General features: G+C 40.5%; 1 protein-coding gene across 2 annotated transcripts in view; it reads right to left on the bottom strand.

Annotated features, from left to right (window-relative positions):
• The window catches only part of SERTAD2 (SERTA domain containing 2), a 105,428-nt gene that overhangs the window by 17,490 nt on the left and 70,728 nt on the right, over window positions 1–17,210 (bottom strand). The window contains exon 1 of one of the 2 annotated variants that reach the window (XM_079109732.1): window positions 3,891–4,213. The exons of the other annotated variant lie outside the window; for it this stretch is intronic. The gene's annotated coding sequence lies outside the window, so the exon portion shown is untranslated. Of the gene's footprint in view, window positions 1–3,890; window positions 4,214–17,210 lie in introns of those variants that run through there. 2 annotated transcript variants of the gene reach the window in all.

The following is a 17,210-nucleotide window of genomic DNA, read 5'->3' as shown; positions in this document are numbered from 1 at the left end:
CTGTAAAGCTACAGGTTTTTGCAAAGTGACCAAAAGACAGTAATGCAGACATGAATTAAAGAACTTAAGTTTGCTGCTCCCCAGAGTTACTAGAGAAACAAAGCTGCCTTTGGGCACCTCAAACTAGTCAGACCTGCTATAGCAGTTGCACAGTGGCAGCTGATCTGTCCTCCGCCCCCTCCCTCCAGCCCCCCACCCCCACACATACACACAGCTCAGTCCACTCTCCATAGCCAGGCCAGGCACACTCGACCCTAGTTCTGCTGTCCCTCTTGGGAGGCAGGGCCAGCTCTACCAGACAGCATGCAAGTGGAAGAAGAGGTCAGACAAGACTCTGCTCTGAACTGAAAACAGCCATGGGGGTAGAATACAGCTTAGATTATCCTGTGCTTCTACCCTAGATCAATCAAAATGCAGCACTTGCTTCAGTGAATCCTGGCAGGTATTTCCAACTAAGTTCAGATGAAAGAGGATCCTGAAAGGAGACTGAGTCTTTCCAGTTTTAGGACCCCCTCAGACCACAAAGACAGCTAAATTTTCAAAAGGGAGTTTGCACTGTCTGTATGTAGTACTTGTTGAAATGACAAGTTTGTATCTGTGTTGTCATATATTTTAAAAGATACTGTGCTGTCTTTATTTTGAAATTTTAGCTTGTATGTATTGCCAAGAAAATTTTTAGACAGTCAAGTATGTTTTTGTTTGTCTCATGATCTTCAAGGGGTGGGTGGGGGGAACAACCAAACAAAGCATCTATTTATTGGCCAGAATAGGAATGTCCTTTTATTGAGCTGACATATGCCATTCACAGATTCATACAAAGAATGAACTGCCACGCAGTGCTAATGGAGAAAGACACAGCTCCACACAATGAGTGATGGACGCTCCAGGGGACAGTTCTGTTCATAAGGGTTTCCCAGCATCTGCACACAGGGCAGAAGTTTGCCTTTAATACCAAATGCACTGGTCATTTAAGACAACCATTAGTGGGGGAAAAAGGCATGCCCACTTTGGTTAGTTATTGTTTCCTTCAAAAATATTAACACTAAATTAAGGGGCTGGGGACATAGTTCAGTGTACAGCATTTGCCTAACATTCTTGAGGCCCTAGGTTCAATTCCCAGCCCTGCAAAAACAAACAAACAAAAAAACAAGTTAAATATCCACACACTTCTTAAAAAGATGTCAGCCTGTAGGTTTCTATTAATTGTTTAGTGACTAATAATCAATGATAGGTAGAAAATATATGATTTGCACATATGCAGTGGCCAAAAGCATTTTTAGATTTCATGTTCTGCTAGTCAGAATTAATTAATGGAAAGACCTATAAGCACTGGTGCTACCCTTACTGTGAGGCCATTTTTCACTTAAACTGGAGCTTGCCCTCTGGTGCCTTCAGTATACACCTGATCTTTGGACTCAGTAATCAGAGACACAGACACCTCTCTATTTTTTTCTCTCTCACCAAGAAACTATTGCAACTAGAGCTATCTTCTAAATAATATGTCATGAGAGTAAATATGAAATTTCTGTAGCCACAAAGTTTTGAAACTCCTGCAAGTGAATTAAAGTTCACCTTCCTAAATACTGCATCTATTTTTATTTGCATGTAATACTAACAAAGTGGTCTTGCTTCTGCTGATATAAATGAAATATAAAGTTCATACTTTTATCAGTGTGCTTTAACAAGAAACAAGCCACAGCAAAAGAAACATCTAAACATTTGTCCCAACTTTCACCTTTCTCAGTTAACTAAAGGGTAAAATATTTTGAGGAATATACTTGTAGTGTGTAACATTTACTGACTCTGGAACATTTTTAAAAAATGGCTATCAGTCATTACATAAATTGGAGTGAATATTTAAAAAATTGAAATCTATGTTATTTTACTATGCTAATTATTAAAACTTTAGTGTGTAACAACTGACAGACTTATATTTCAGCTCTTCAATTAAATTTAAAAAGCTTTAATGAGGGACAATTCAGCAAATAGGAGTGTAAAGATTTTCTAAATCTAAGTTAATATCCTTCTCTTAGTTCTTTAATGGAAACAACCCTGAGCAGCTGTTACCTAAGAGGCTGTGACACTGGCCTGACAATAAAATTGTTCCCTAGGACACCTCCTGTGGTATATTTGGTTGGCATTATAATATGTGAGCCCTCTCCCCTACCTATCCCAGTGAAGGAATAGCACCCTGTATTAAGGGCTGGGGGAGGGGGCATCCAATCAGTTTTGTCCATTTTCTCACCTGAGAGCAACGTAGTTATACATGCTTAATTAGAAGGTGGGGAAAGAAGTAAAAATTATTTTAAAATTATTTTAAATTATTTCCTAACTCCAATGTTGAACACCCCAATTTTATCTTATATGTAAAACCTCTAAATAAAGTCAACGAAGCTAAAGGAAATCTAAACATTTGTCTCTATCTCTTTTTTAAATGAAATTGATAAAATGAACAGGAAAGGAGGGACCCAGGGACAAGCTATTCTTACTTATGCCAGAAGCTGAGATCTGAAGATGGGTATTTTCATCCTCCCAGCACACTCAATTCAGAATAGACTGCTATAAAAAGGGGAAGGAATGGGAGCTGCTAGGGTGAGACAAGCCTTCTGGTGAGCTGAGCAACTATCCCCATAAGCAAAACAACTCAAGGTTCTCAGGTAGAGGGCCCTCCCCAGCTTGAGTGAACCCAAAAGCCTTACTACAAAAAGCAACTTAAAACATTAGGGCCTCAGTAATCCTACTGGTGACTGCAACTTCTAGGCTCTTTACACACATTATAAACATTTCTTAACACATGTTGGGAAATCAAAAAGCATACCTCATGAACAAGGCTTGAAAACATTCACTCTATTCCTTAAGGCTGACTGGGGCTACCCAATTTGATTCAAATAAAAACCGCTTATGTCGGAGGCTAGATGTCTCACCCTATTGACTGCCCTTCTCCATTCAGAGCCTGTAAAAACTTACTTTCTACCTCCTAGCTTGCAAGCAAAAAGTTATTCTAAGAAAACTATATCGGATCTTTTCGTGAATTTAAAAACAACTCCCATCTGAATCTAATACCACTAGTTCTGATGAAAGTAAGAGAACTTATGGCCAACGAGAAAAATAATTCAGGATTTTCTCTCGATGCAATAGCCCTCTGACGGCACCCCTCTCTTAATGGTACAAAGTCTAGGGCTTGGGACAGCTGGCTCCCCTCAGCCCCCTCCCTCTCCGTCATAGGCGGTTACCACCAAGATGACTTGTAGATTTCTAATTTAAAAATCAACGAGACGATAAGTTTACTGTACATTCAGATCCTAAATCAATACACTTGGACAAGGGCGAAAAGAAGGTGGAGAGGATGTTTTAATATAAAAACACCGGGAAACTCACAAAAATACACTATATCAAGTTGGTTGCAAAGCCCGGCCACGGAACTCCAAAGTGAAGCAGCCTCCGCGCCAGCAATCTGAGCCTTAAAAAAAAAAAAGTCTCGCACGTTCACAACAACACTACCGTCTCAACACGCACACACATCCCAGCTGTAAAAGGCGACAGCTCCAGGCTCCCTCCTCCCCACCGTTCAGTTCTCATCAGCTCCCGACCCCCTCCTGACCCCGGTCGGTGACTGCCCGGCCCCTGCCCTTCCCCCAGCAGATCTGCCTGCGGTCGCGGGGGTCGCGGCCCTAGCTCCTGGGGTCCGAGGGTGCGGGGCAGGCGGTGGAGGGAGGGAGCGCTCCTGCTCGTACCTGCTCCAGCCCCTGTTCCCTCTTGTGGAGGCACCCGGCCCCTCCTCCCCCGTCCCGGCTCTCCCGGCCCTGGCGGAGTCCCAACACCGCCCCCCACCCACCCTAGAGCCCGGCGCACCCGAGGTTCCCCTCCAACCCGGCGCGGGGAGAACTTACCACATGCAGCTCCACCTGGGAACTAACGCATCAGGAGGGGTTTCCGCCCACTCCTCAAGCTATTCCCTCTCCATGCGGAGTGCCCCGCCGCGGGGGCCCGAGGGTGGCGCCGGGAAACGGGCAGGGGGCGAGACCGAAGCTAAGACTCCGGCGTCCTTTGCCTGAGCGCCCGGATCATTATACAATGGTGGAAGCAGCGGCAGCAGGCAGCGAGGAGGAAGCGGGAGGCGGGCGGAGGGGGCGCCCGGCCGAGCGAGCGGCAGCTCGTGCTCCAGCACTCGCTGTGCAGGAGTGACGTGCGGCCAGCGAGCCTCCCGCGAGCTCCGGGCCCCGGGCTCCGCAGGCCCCGCCCCGCCACCGCCCGGCCCCGCCCCCGGCCCTCGCCCCGCCCCACCCTCCCCTGACGGTCCCGGGAGGCGCGATAAATGCGGAGCCCGGCCGCCGCAGCCCGAGCAGCAGGAAGGGGCAGGCGGAGCGCAGGGCCCCGGACGGCAGCGCCGCCCACAGCTCGCTCCTCCGCTCGGCGCGCCCTTTTTCTCTTAGGGGAAGGTTTAAAGAGGAGGAGAGAGAATAGGAGACACTCTGGCCGGAGGGCCACGACTACCACCAATTAACCCTCTACACTCTGGAAAATAGGCAAATGACGAAGCCTCTGGTGACAAAGGCGGCGGCGAGTGCAGCGCGCGCGCAACCCGCTGAGTCGCGCGACCGCAAATATGACAAGCATCCGAGCTATTCGGCAACTTGGGGCCGGCCAGTAGGGCGGGCAGGGTCCCAGCAGGGGACGAGGGGCGAAGATCTGTCCCGGGGCACTGCGTCTACGCTGCCCGCGGGGTTACTGAGGCAGGCATCCACGGATCCGCCGGACACTCACCCGACGTCCTCGTCTCGGGACGCACGAGTGGCCCGCAGAGATGGAGCTGGGGACAGAAAGCCCTTTGCGCGCGGTTGCTTCAGCCCGACACCCGAAATGTGTCACCAAGTCAACAGTACTTTCGGAGCCCGACAGAAGCGAGTTATATGGCAGGCTGAGCCACGGTGTAGACCCGACAGCCAGCCGGAGGAAAGCCAAGCTTGGAGTGGGGTCGGAGGTGCGGTCCTCTGCCCCCAAGTTTCTTGTTGATTGCCTTTTCCCTCCCCTTAAGAAATCTTATGCTGTGAACTACTTAAATTTAGCAGGGAAATTTATACAGTAGTAGTTTGGAAATGCATGTATATGCTTAAAGGGTGCAAATTTAAGAGCACAAGGAAAAGAGGCCAAGGAGACAGCTCAATTGGAAAATTAATGATTATTTAAAAAATGACATGCACTTTCAGTGATAAAGATGTTACAAAAGTAATTTAGACACTTTTAAGATTTTGGCTGCTACCCCAATCAATATCTTCTGAGATCACTTTGCTGTTTAATGGTCCACTATACTAGTTGCATTTAAGGATAATAAAGCTTTAAGATCTAACATAAAGGTGATTATAAGTCGTTAACATTAAGACAAATTTAGACCTATTCACACTATTCTGTAATGATTTGTTATCAATCAGATTGATGATCTTATCGAGATTAAACTTGGTTGAAATGTTGTTAGAGGAGACAATGGGTCTAGCTTTAAGAGGAAAAGGTTTTTCTGGACCCTAAATACAATCAAAATCTTATACAGATGTTTAATTAAGTACAACCAATGCCAAAAACTTTGGAAAGTTTCATTTTAATGACATTCAAAATTAAATAGCATAGAAGTAGTGCTCAGGGCTCTGTAGGTCTTACTCACTTTGTGCCTGGGTGGCATAACATTCAAATATTTTGCTGGGGAGCCAAGATATTTTCACTTCCAGAATTCTGCATTTTAGAGACAACACTAACTACTAACAGTTTCCTAACCACCCACTCACTTATACTTTCAGTGCTCACTTTAAGGAAAAGCCATTGAAATAGAAGCTGCAATAATCTCTTCCTGCGATATCATGGTAGGAGGCCAGAGACATTAGCTATGTTGAATTAAAATGAACTCAAACTTTATTCATGAATTGAAGTTAACAGAAAGTTAGACTTGCAGAATTTTTGTGACACTTGGATATCTTCTAGTAATGGCTTCCCAAATACAACATTTCTGTACAAAAGAAAAGAACTAAAATCAAAGTTGACCACTTCTGCGTCCCCAGAGTGGACACACAATTTGATATATATACATATATGTATATATAACATATATGTATATAAACATACATATATACATATGTTTATATACATATGTATATAAACAGACATATCAATAAATATATATATTTATGTGTAAATATATATAAATATACATATATATATAGTGTGTATGCTCAGTAAAGTTTTAAGTTCTTAGGAAAGCAACCTGAATTTTGGAGTGAAATGGTTTCTGCCTCTTTGATGCTTTTGATTTTTGTAGTATCTTATCAATATACATGTTACATACAACTCCCACTTCCCAACTTTTAGAATCTGGTGTCTTAGAACAAGTCAAAGCATAGTGGCAGCTTCAACAGCTGCCAGTGCAGTCCAACACTAGGTGGTTAGCCCTGTCCCTTCCTCCTCTCCTCCTTTCCCCCAGGTTGAGTCACACATAGGCCAGCATAGCAATCCCTGCCTCGCCCTGGAAATTCAAGTCTTTGAGGATAAAGAAGGGCCTCCCTATACTTTCACACATACTTATTCAGTGGCATTATTATTATTATTATTTTTAAGTATTATTCCTAGCAAACAAAATGTTTGGTTTTCACTCTTTGGGACATTTTAAATAATCCTCCTCTTGGGGTTTCATTCACAATTTAGAGATTGTTTTTAAATCAATTTCTTTCTTTTTTTTTTTTTTTTTTTTTTTTGTGTGTGTGTGGTACTGGGTATTGAACCCAGGGGTACTTTACCACTGAGCTACATCCCTAGCCTTTTTTTTTTTTTTTTTATCTTGAGACAGAATCTCACTAAATTATAGAGGCAGTCTTTGAACTTGAGATCCTCCTGCTTTAGCTTCCCCAGTCAGTGGGATTCAGGCGTGAGCCACAGTGCCCAGCTCTCCCTCTCAATTTCACATAACTTTAGAACAGTTATAAGAAATTAAGGCAGTCATGCACATTTAACTATCAGACATATAATTAGGGAGAAAATAAATATTCCTTTTATAAGCATATCATTGTGATGGTAAATTTTTTAAATGCCTAATTTCAGAGAAATTCTTTTTTGGCATCACTTTATAGTTCTGGGTACTATTTTACACTTCACTGCTTCTCTTTTGAAAGTTTCTGTGCCTCTATATCTTGCAGAGTAGTACACTACTATACTAACTGAAGGCCACTTTTAGCACTTAATTAGTATGCACCAAAGAAACAAGGGACAAGTCGGATATAAAAACTGAGAAACGATGACTTTATTTATTTACAGCGCTGGGGATTGAACCTAGGATTGAACCTTGGCACATGCTAAGCAAGTGTTCTATCACTGAACTACTCTTCCAGTCCAAGAAACAAACATTTTAAAACAGGTTTCAAACTTTTTTTTTTGCCTTTATTAAATGCTGTGTTTCAGGCTCCACCTGAAATATACCAGTAATCATCCATTTATATACCTTGCAAAAATTAGTCTTGGTTTTATAGCCAAAAAGAAAATAGAATAAATGTTTCAGTTATTAAATAAACTGTATAGAAGCAGCTAGGCTAAATAATCTTTTCATGGAAAATACAGAGATACAAACTGTAGACTTCCCATTCACTAATAACTGAAATCTTGAAATAAATTTTATATTCTGGAAGTCACATCACTTAAAAAATACCAAGAAGTTTTTATAGGATAGCATGACTGGGAAAACTGACACCCTCATAAAGATGACACAGACAGATCTAAGTACTAGAAATGTGAAACTTTATTGCACCAAAGAAATGTTAACTTTTTTTTTTTTTTTTGGCACTGGGGATTGAACCCAGGGTCACTTAACCACTGAGCCAGATTCCCAGTCATTTAAATATTTATTTATTTATTTATTTATTTATTTACTTATTAACTTTGAGATAGGGTATTGTTAAGTTGCTTACTGCCTAGCTAAGTGGCTGAGGCTGGCCTTGAACTTGTGATTCTCCTGTCTCAGCCTCCCTAGTCAGTGGGATTACAGTGTGCACCACCATGGCCAGCTCAAGTTAACTCATCTACTTCTTCAAATTTCTGTCTCTTCTTCCACCTACTTTTGTCAGGATTTTTTTTTTTTTTTCTGCTCCTCCCTAAAGTCACAATTCTCACAATCAAAACTACAGCCCCTATGCAAAGCTTGCTACATTGTCCTGAACTGCTGGGTAACAACCACTCCTTATGTTTTAAGGGAGTTTCTTTCTGTTAGAAATCTGCCTTTTCCTCTTTTTATTAACTTGGAGCACAATTTTAATGACAATATTGAAATGTTTTTTAGAAAAAAATTTTTTCTAGCTTTTTAAAAAAATCTTCTTGGTATTGGGCAATGATCTACACCTGGCCCTTTATTTTGCAATAGGATCTCACTAACTTGCCATCCTCCTGCCTCAGCTTCCTGAGTAGCTGGGATTACAGGCATTCACCACTGCACTGGGCTTTTTCCTAGCATTTTTAATCAGTCACTTCTAATCATTACTAGACATGATGACTTCTGAGGCATTAGCTCCTTCCTATTCCATTTTCAAAGGACATTCTTGTTGATACGGATAACTCCAACATTCCCTTCCTATTAGGACAGGAAGGGCACTAAGATTTTTTCAGGAAAATGTGCCCTGGTTCCCAGTCCCTGACGCAACACTACCTGCTAGTCTCCACACATTGGTTCTACATTATAGACAAAGGCCCATGAACCATCTGCAGGTCTTGAATGTTAACAATCTTTTTTAAAGACACTCAGTGTTTCTAAATTCCACAGAAAATGCCAATGAATGCTAGAACTGTGTAGCCTCCAGACTTTTCCTGTCTTTGAGAAACAGCCTGGTGAGATGAGGAATTCTGGACTAGGAGTGTGAAGATCATGCACAAATCAATTACCAAATTATGATTAATCTATGACTTTTTAGTTTCTTCATCTTCTATGTGATGGATTTCAGATTAGCAAGGTTTTGCTGAAACAAGCACAGGATTGTTGAGCACAGGGCTGCTGAGCTAGGTGGCTTCTGGTCTAATCCCTCATCCATAGCCCACAGGGAAGTTGAATCAGATCCTGGGCACCACTGAGCCTGCTCCTGCACCTGAAAAAAGGGGCTTAAACTCGAACATTTCTAGAGTCTTTCCAAGAGTTAGCAGCTTCTGAAGAAGTATTAGGGCTCAAATGAGATAAAATGCTTTCTAACATATTTAGATTCTTTGGAAGAATATAAAACCAAGTTTACATTCACACATTTATAAATGAAAGGAATTAGACATAGAAATGATAATGTGCTTTCCTCAATAGGATATGTTGTTCAAAAAAAATTTTTTTTTTTTTAAGTCATGTCCAGAAGAAAAAAATCAAGCCATATTCTTCTGGATTTGTTACCCATTATGGTTCAAGTCACCTGGCTATGAATTCTGAACTACTGCCCCCCAGTGTTGGTGCAGCAGCAGGACAACCTAGAGAGCCCCTCGCCTGGATGGCTTGTTTGCATAGCATCTCCCTGGGTCACAGGCAGGACAGTTCTCCTGCCCATGTCTCACTAGGCAGAAGGACCTGCCAACGGAGCTCTTCACTTTATCAAGCTGACTCTCAGGGACGAAGAAGGTCCAGAGGCTGCACAGTCTAACATCCACTGAGCTTTTTTGTGGATTGCTGAGTGTCAGCAGAAGAGTAGGAATCCCTCAGGAAGAGTGAAGAGTTTACAGACAAATACCAAATACCATGCTCGGACCAACAGGAGAGCAGGGCATGTTGGCAGCTGCACTCCACCTTGCTCCATCCTAGATGGGGGTCAGAGGAAAACAACAATTCTATTTCTTACACAAAACCCCCCAGCCCCACCTGTTCCAGTCTTGTTTTGACCCGTATATTAACCCACAGAATGAACAACCTGCAACCACCACAACAAAAAAGAAATAAAGTTCATCATACCCTCTAGCCCTGCACTCATTTCCAGCATGGTTCATAGAATTGTGGTTCTTGCTTGTCGTTCTGTCTCCAGCCTGTGGAGCAGTATCTGGCACAGTAAGCAGTCCAAAATATTCACTCAGGAAGCACTGAATGATGAAGACATTAAGGAATGCTGAAGAGCTTATAGCAGCTTTACAACTCAAGGGGTTAATCTTTCCTGCTAAAATCTCCCTCTCACTACCTTTCCACAATGTTGTATACATAGAAATAACTACAAACAAGCCTTTTAGAACTTGCATAATTAGAAAGATCACTAATAAGTAATATAGTATTATAATTATAACCGCTTTTTAGCATTTCTAAAACATGCCATTTGAGTTTAACATAGTTAAAATGACTAATGGGAACTCACAAAGTAATACTGTTAAAAGTTAATCATGGGCTGGGGGTGTAGTTTAGCAATAGAGTACTTGCTGGTCATGCCTGAGGCTCTGGATTCAATCCCCAGCACCTTAAAACAAAACAAAAGTTAATCTATACAGCCTAACTATTTGGAGAACAACTCTGCAGATAAATACCAAATTATTGCCATAATTCCGCCATTCTGGACTATTTAATGAAGATTTTTCTCTTTCTACTTATTCTAAGATTTAAGTCTCAATTAATATTTTAAAATACAGCATTTCATATTCATGGGTAAAAAAGAAAGCAGAGGATTGAGAAAACCAAACTATAAGCTTAGGCCATCAATCTTGAGATAAAACAAACAAACAAACAAAAAAGAACTTGCTTATCTAAATTTTCAAGTGATTATCTGAATGGTTCAAATAGTCATTTATCACTGTTACCTTCGAGTCTTCATATAAAAATGTCAGTAATCAAATAAGTTATGAATATTATCAACCAATATTAATTTTGAGGAAACCTTGGCTAAATGATAAGAAAAATATTTTTCGAAACCATTACTCTAATGACTGATGTATTTTTTGTTTCAAAATCAAGCAAACTTATATGACTAACTAGACTAAATTCTGGTTTTTGCTATACATATTCCTGTGTTCATTATCATGATTATCTAGACTGTGAGTCTTTTTAAATCACCTATGAGTAAAGAGGAACTCTGAGAGAAGTATGATGATTTTTGTAATGCAAATAATATATTCAAACCAGTTTTTGAAACCCAAGTTGTAAAAATTCTATTTTGAGAAGTTAAAAAAATTCAGGACAGGAATGTGTATGGATTCCAGGAAATGCCTTTACGTTGAGTCTATGAGGTATCATTAGAAAATAAACATGGGAAGAGAGGGTACAGTTTAAATGTAAACACAACACACAACTCTTTGACACTTTAAATTTTTTTTTTTTTTTTTTTTTTTTTAGTTTTCAGAAGGAGAAGTAATCACTTGCCAAAACAGTATAGACATTATCTTTTCTTTTAGTCACCGATGTAGAACTGTCTTTTTGAAACCTATTGCCAGAATAAACAAGACTTTTTCAAAATTACTAACTGTCCAATAATAGTAGTTCTTTGCTTTAAATTTAAAAAGTATATTTTTAATTTTAAAATTTATGAATTTTTATATTTAGAATTTCAGTAATGTACAGGATGAAGTCAACTAGGAAGAAACCAAACAAGCAGTTAATAGACACCAGTAGCACATTAGGGTCACTTGTGTAACCACTCAATTGTTTCTTTTAAACATGCTTTAAAAAGTGAAAAAAGATTTAACCTTGCTTAGTAATATTTGTTTCGAAACTGTTTTCTTAGAGACATCTTGTTTAGGTCATATGAAGCTCCTTAAATGGGCAATTACCAAAGAAACTGGCTTTAAGGAGAAAATAATAATAGTGTGAATGATCCATACACAACTTCCCTTTTTAAAAACAGAAGTTGAATCTGTAACACCAAATTTAGAAAGGAGAGTAGCAAATAACTCAAAAATGTCATCTATAGCATTGATGCTTGTGCTGCTCTGTCCTGTTACAAACACATGTACATGCTGTGATCCTGAATTTGCTCAAATAATGTGTCTATTTAGTTGTATGTAAAGATGGACCAGATAAAAGAAATCATACATCTGAGTCACATCAAGTCAAAGAAACCTCACCTAAAAAATGCCAGATTCCTTGACTACAGTGATTCATTTGGCCTTATTACCCAGATTGTAGCACAATCCAGATTTGAAGAGGCAGAAAAAAATAGCTTCTGCAGGACTACTGATGGTAATTGCAACATCATTTGCATTTCTGCTTAACTTCTTTAAGAAACCAAAGCCCAAATTACAAAGGGGATGGAGAAAAATTTTAATTAATCAGGTATTCATTTACAATCCATTCTGATTTGTTACCACTTTAAAATTGTTGGACATAATGCTTTTAGTTTTAATGACAAAAATTAACAGCCACGAAGATAAAGATTTCAGGATTACCATTTTCACATTATAACAAATAATGAAAAGTTAGATAATAAACACCTTTCCAAAGTCCATCAGATGAAAAGATCAGAATTAATGGAGAACCATAGCATTTCATGGACAAGAATACTTAATCCTTTAAAAATGCCAGTTCTCCCCAAATTCATCAATAAATGAAATGTAATTCCAATTTAAATTCCAATTTTGGGGACCTAGAATGTAGCTCAGTGGTAGTGTACTTGCCTAGCATGCACATGATCCTGAGTTTGATCCCCAATATCCTTAAAAAATGCGCGCGCGTGTGTGTGTGTGTGTGTGTGTGTATAATTTTTTTCATGAAAGTTGTTAAACTAGTCCTAAAATTCATCTAGAATAGAAAAGGCCAAGATAACTATAATTGTTTAAAGAACAAGATGGAAATGTGTACTATCTGTAAGATCGGATGCTGGCCAAAAGGAATCAGACCAAAAGCGTCTAAAAAAAAAAAAAAAAAAAAAGCCTTATTGGGATGCCGGGCGAGATTCACCGGTCCACCAAGGTAAAGGGTCGGAAAAGTCGCGCTGCACCTCCCACAGGCGGCATTTTTGTACTCTGGGGTAGGCCGGGTAGGCTCAGGGGTGGATGTGTCTTTCTGCGATTGGCCGGAGACCCCGCTGGGACCCCTGTCCTTCTGGGATTGGCTGGAGATCCTGCTGAGTGACAGACGGGTACGAGCCGCCATTAGGGTTTAATCTGTTGGCTTCTAATTGGTTGCTCTTTGGTGCGTGGGTTGCCTGATACCCTGCCCCCATCCAGCCACCTCAGATCCCCCTAACACTATCAGACAGCAAAACTTATTATAAAGCTCTAGTAATTAAAGCACAGTGGTCTTGGCATAGGTATAGACAAACAGATCAATAGAAAAGAATTCAGAGTGTAGACACAGACCCATACACATGTGGAACTATATAACAAGAGGTTGATGGGGAAATAATGAATGGACTATTCAATAAATAGTTCAGGGTCACCTGGAGGAAAAATAAATCTAGGTACCTAATATTGACCAAATAATACTTTGGGTACACTAGAATCTAAATATGTAAAACAAAACTTGAAAATTTTAGGAGAAAAAAATATAAGAAAATATATTTATGGCTTTGGGACAAGTAATGTGTGCTGATTCTTTTGCATCTCCTGAGATTCATTCTCTACTTGGCTTCTGCTTTGCCTGGAGCCTTGACATATGGACCTCTAGGCACCATCGCATCCGAGCTCCTTTGCCAACTGGTTTGCAATCAGTTCCCCTAAAGAAGGCACCAAAAGGAAATCAATGGGTCAGAAGGGAGAGAGGCAACCTATTCCTTCCTGCTTTTGGGCCTCTGCCTGGTAGTACCCGTCTCTCTTCAACTATAGCTTCTGCTAGGTAACTCCTCCTCCAGATGTCAGCTCCCACTGAGTTTCTGTAGGGCTTACCCTAGCAACACCATTTCCTTCCCTTTTCCTTCAGGAGGAAGGACAGTAATAGCTTCCTAGGATCATTGGTGTTCCAGCCTCAACTTTGGTCACATCTCTGTAAAAAGTCTCTTCCCTAAAGTCTCTTTAGTTGAATCCTTTGAGTGGAATTCTGTTCCCTGCAGCAACTCTATTAAGAAAAAAGACACCCAATACAAAAACTATAAAGAAAAAAGTCAATAACTTTGATTACATTAAAAATTAAGCATCTATTAAAATATACAATTAACAAGTTAAAGACAACCTAAAGATTGTCAGATGATACGTGTGATTCACAGAATTAACAAAAGATAAGTCCAATTAATAAAGAACTCAGTTCTAAGTTTTTTTAGAAGACAAATAAACCAAATAGAAAAATGAGTAAAAGAGGAGACTCAAATGTCTAATAAAGACATGAAGATACTCAACTTCATCAGTAATAAGAAAAACAAAAATTATAAAGAGATATTTTACAGCAATAAATTGACAAAAACTAAAGTCTGATCATGAAGAATGTAGATGAATTCTTGGCAGCTGTGTAAGCTGGTTGGCTGCTCTGGACAAAGTGTGGCATGATTTAGTAAAGCTGGAGATGCACACACACTGCCCACATTCACACAGCACATTCTCAACAGGGTTCCATGAGAAAATAAGCCCTACAGAAAACGATTCAGGGAGCTATTTCCTCAGTTCTCCCAAGGATGGTATGAAGTTAAAAGCAGTGGTGTGCTGGCAAATACTTAACAACAGGTTAGGAAATGGGGAGGAAACTCTTACTTGTGGCCTTGCTGATGTCTCTGGTGTAAATATCCACATCATGGTTGATCTCAAGTCTCTCAGAGGAACCCAGAAATTAGGAAGAGATTCCATACAATCCCTCTACAGAGCTGCTATAGGTCTCTAGCTCCAGCCCAACATTTGAACCATTTTAGATTTATAGGACAGAAGGTTGATTCATTACCTACAGTGGATCCCTTATGGCATTGAGGCTAAATTCTCTTTAGGAATCTGGGATGAGAAGGGCCAACTCCAGAGACTTGGAGTCTTATTTTCATGCCCATGGAAACATAGAAGAAGAATGCTTGTAATAGCAAGGTCCCTGAAGCAAAATTAAGGTTCATCAAGATGGACAGTGAGTTGATACACCTGGAACCTATGGTGGTTAAAATAGACTATAAAATCCAGTGTTAATGCTGAAGTAACCTAAAGTTCTTAATAGGAAGTCCTTTGGATAGGGCAAGAATAAAGGCATAATTGGCTTAAAGCCTGTGTTTGGGACATATTTCTTACCTGCTAGACTAACTTCTATCATGCTAGACAGAATAAAAGTTTCCTCACAAAATATGGAAGGCTTTTGATTACTTCCTTAAAATGCCAAAGAACTCATTTAGCACTAAAACGTAAAATTTTATTGCTATTGTTGTTTTTTAAACAAAAGGAAGCACACTTTCTCCATGCAGTTTCTTTCACTCTGGTGGATGTCCCATTGACCACTCACTGCTACACCAAGCACAGTTTCGTTCTTTCTTACTGCTTCTCTTGATATCAGGATCTTGACCTTCGGGAACATCATGTAGTCTCAGTGCATGAGCAGTGTGACTTTCTTTTTCAAAGAGATTGCCTTGAACTAAGCCTATGTTTTAAGTACACTCTTTTCTGTGAGCTAGCAGGCATTCTGAAGCTAGGTGGTTCTAAATAAAGAACTCTAGTCAACAACAGGAAATAACTCCCACAGAAAAAAGGGGCAGAATACAAACTCTCACCAACTCTTGTACACAGTTCACAACGGCCTTTTGTTCCATGCACATTGAGCCTGAAATCTTTACTTTTCAGAGCATGTTGGGGCCTTTGCAGAGCAATACAACATTTTTTACCCTTCTGCTGGTGTCTGTGCCGTTTTCCCTGTGAGGAGGTTAATCTTACAACTAACTTCTTAGAGATAGCAGATCAGAAAACTGAAGTTTCTATTGAAACTTTTTTTTTTTTTAAATTGAGCTTCTCAAGAAAACAACATTAATTAATCAATTTTTGGTTTTAAAAACCTACATTTCTGTCCAATGTATACCATGCTATGTAAACACACTCATACATGTTGTAAGGCCAAGTGTTCACCTGTAGAAATATTTCTAAATCTATCAACAAGGATGCAGCATGTCAATCCATAGATCTAGACGGATGCATGCTCAGCATTGTGCTAGAGACGTTTCAGCAAATCAATGCAGCTAGAAGACAAACTGATAATCTCTTCAAAGGCTCCCACCTTAAGTCTTAGAAAAAGAGGGAGAAAAAATGTTGATTACAAAGCAACCAAAGAGGAAGACATTTGGATGGTGGTTTCCAAAGTCAAAGTGGCTCTGACTGAGACTGGAACTGACTGGTTGCAACTATAGCACAGCTCAGGTGCTCTGACAAGGGAAGGGCACCCAGCAATATAGCTTCAGAGTGACTGCAGACTGGTATTTCTTCCCTCTTCCCTGGGACACTCAGCTCTGCCCTCTCTACTAGCTTTTTCCTGCAGTCAATAAATTACAGACGTAATAGGCTCTGTCTTCGTTTTAGAACAAGAAGCCATCCTCCCTGCTTTCCTGCTGCAGGAATGCTCTTGCCTTTGCCCTCCCTTTACATCTTTATGGTTCCCTGGCTTCCTCTGCCTATGTGGGACAATGGTACTGGGCACCCCCAGAAAGGGCAACAGTAACCTCTAAATACCATGGCCAATTGACGCGTCTGTTGCTCACACTGGACATTATTGTCCACCTCCAGTTATTTTTTTGGGGTTGAACTAGAGTCTTCTGCCTCTTGTCTCTCTGGCCAGTTGGAGTCTTTTTACCAGTTCTTCTTCCTCTGTCCTCCTTATAAATCTGTAGTTTAGATTTTTTTCCCCTTTATTTTTTTTTACGGTACTGGAGATTGAACTCAGGGCCTCACACATGCTAGGTACACGCTCTCCTACTCTACCACTGAGCTACACCCACAGCCTAGGATGTCAGAACCTTCAGGAAAATTTGGGGAGAGTAGTGTTTTTTTTTTTTTTAATTTCCCAGTTGATACTCACTATGTAAATGTTGTTATTCGCAGTGGTTTTGTCTTTGCTCCCTTTTCTCTTCTCATCCTATAAACTCTCCTAGGCAACCTCCCTTATTCTCAGGGCACCTATATGCTAATGACTCACAAATCATTAACAACATTCCAGAACTTTCTTCCTGAGCTTTGAATCTATAGGAAGACCACACGTGGGAAGACCAGTATGCACTGGCGTCATTCCTAGCTTATGCTTGCTGTCCTGACATAATTATTAATAGCATACTGTCTCAATCTCAAAAGGGTCCTGCTTTGAACAATAAAAGCCTACTATGATTAGCCTATTTATATCCCACTGCCTACTGGACATTTCCCCTGGTTATCAT

This window comes from Sciurus vulgaris (assembly GCF_902686455.1).
Source record: "Sciurus vulgaris genome assembly, chromosome: 14".
NCBI classification, from domain to species: domain Eukaryota; kingdom Metazoa; phylum Chordata; class Mammalia; order Rodentia; family Sciuridae; genus Sciurus; species Sciurus vulgaris.
Note: the sequence above shows the minus strand (reverse complement) of the source record. Positions and strands in the feature narration are given on the sequence as shown.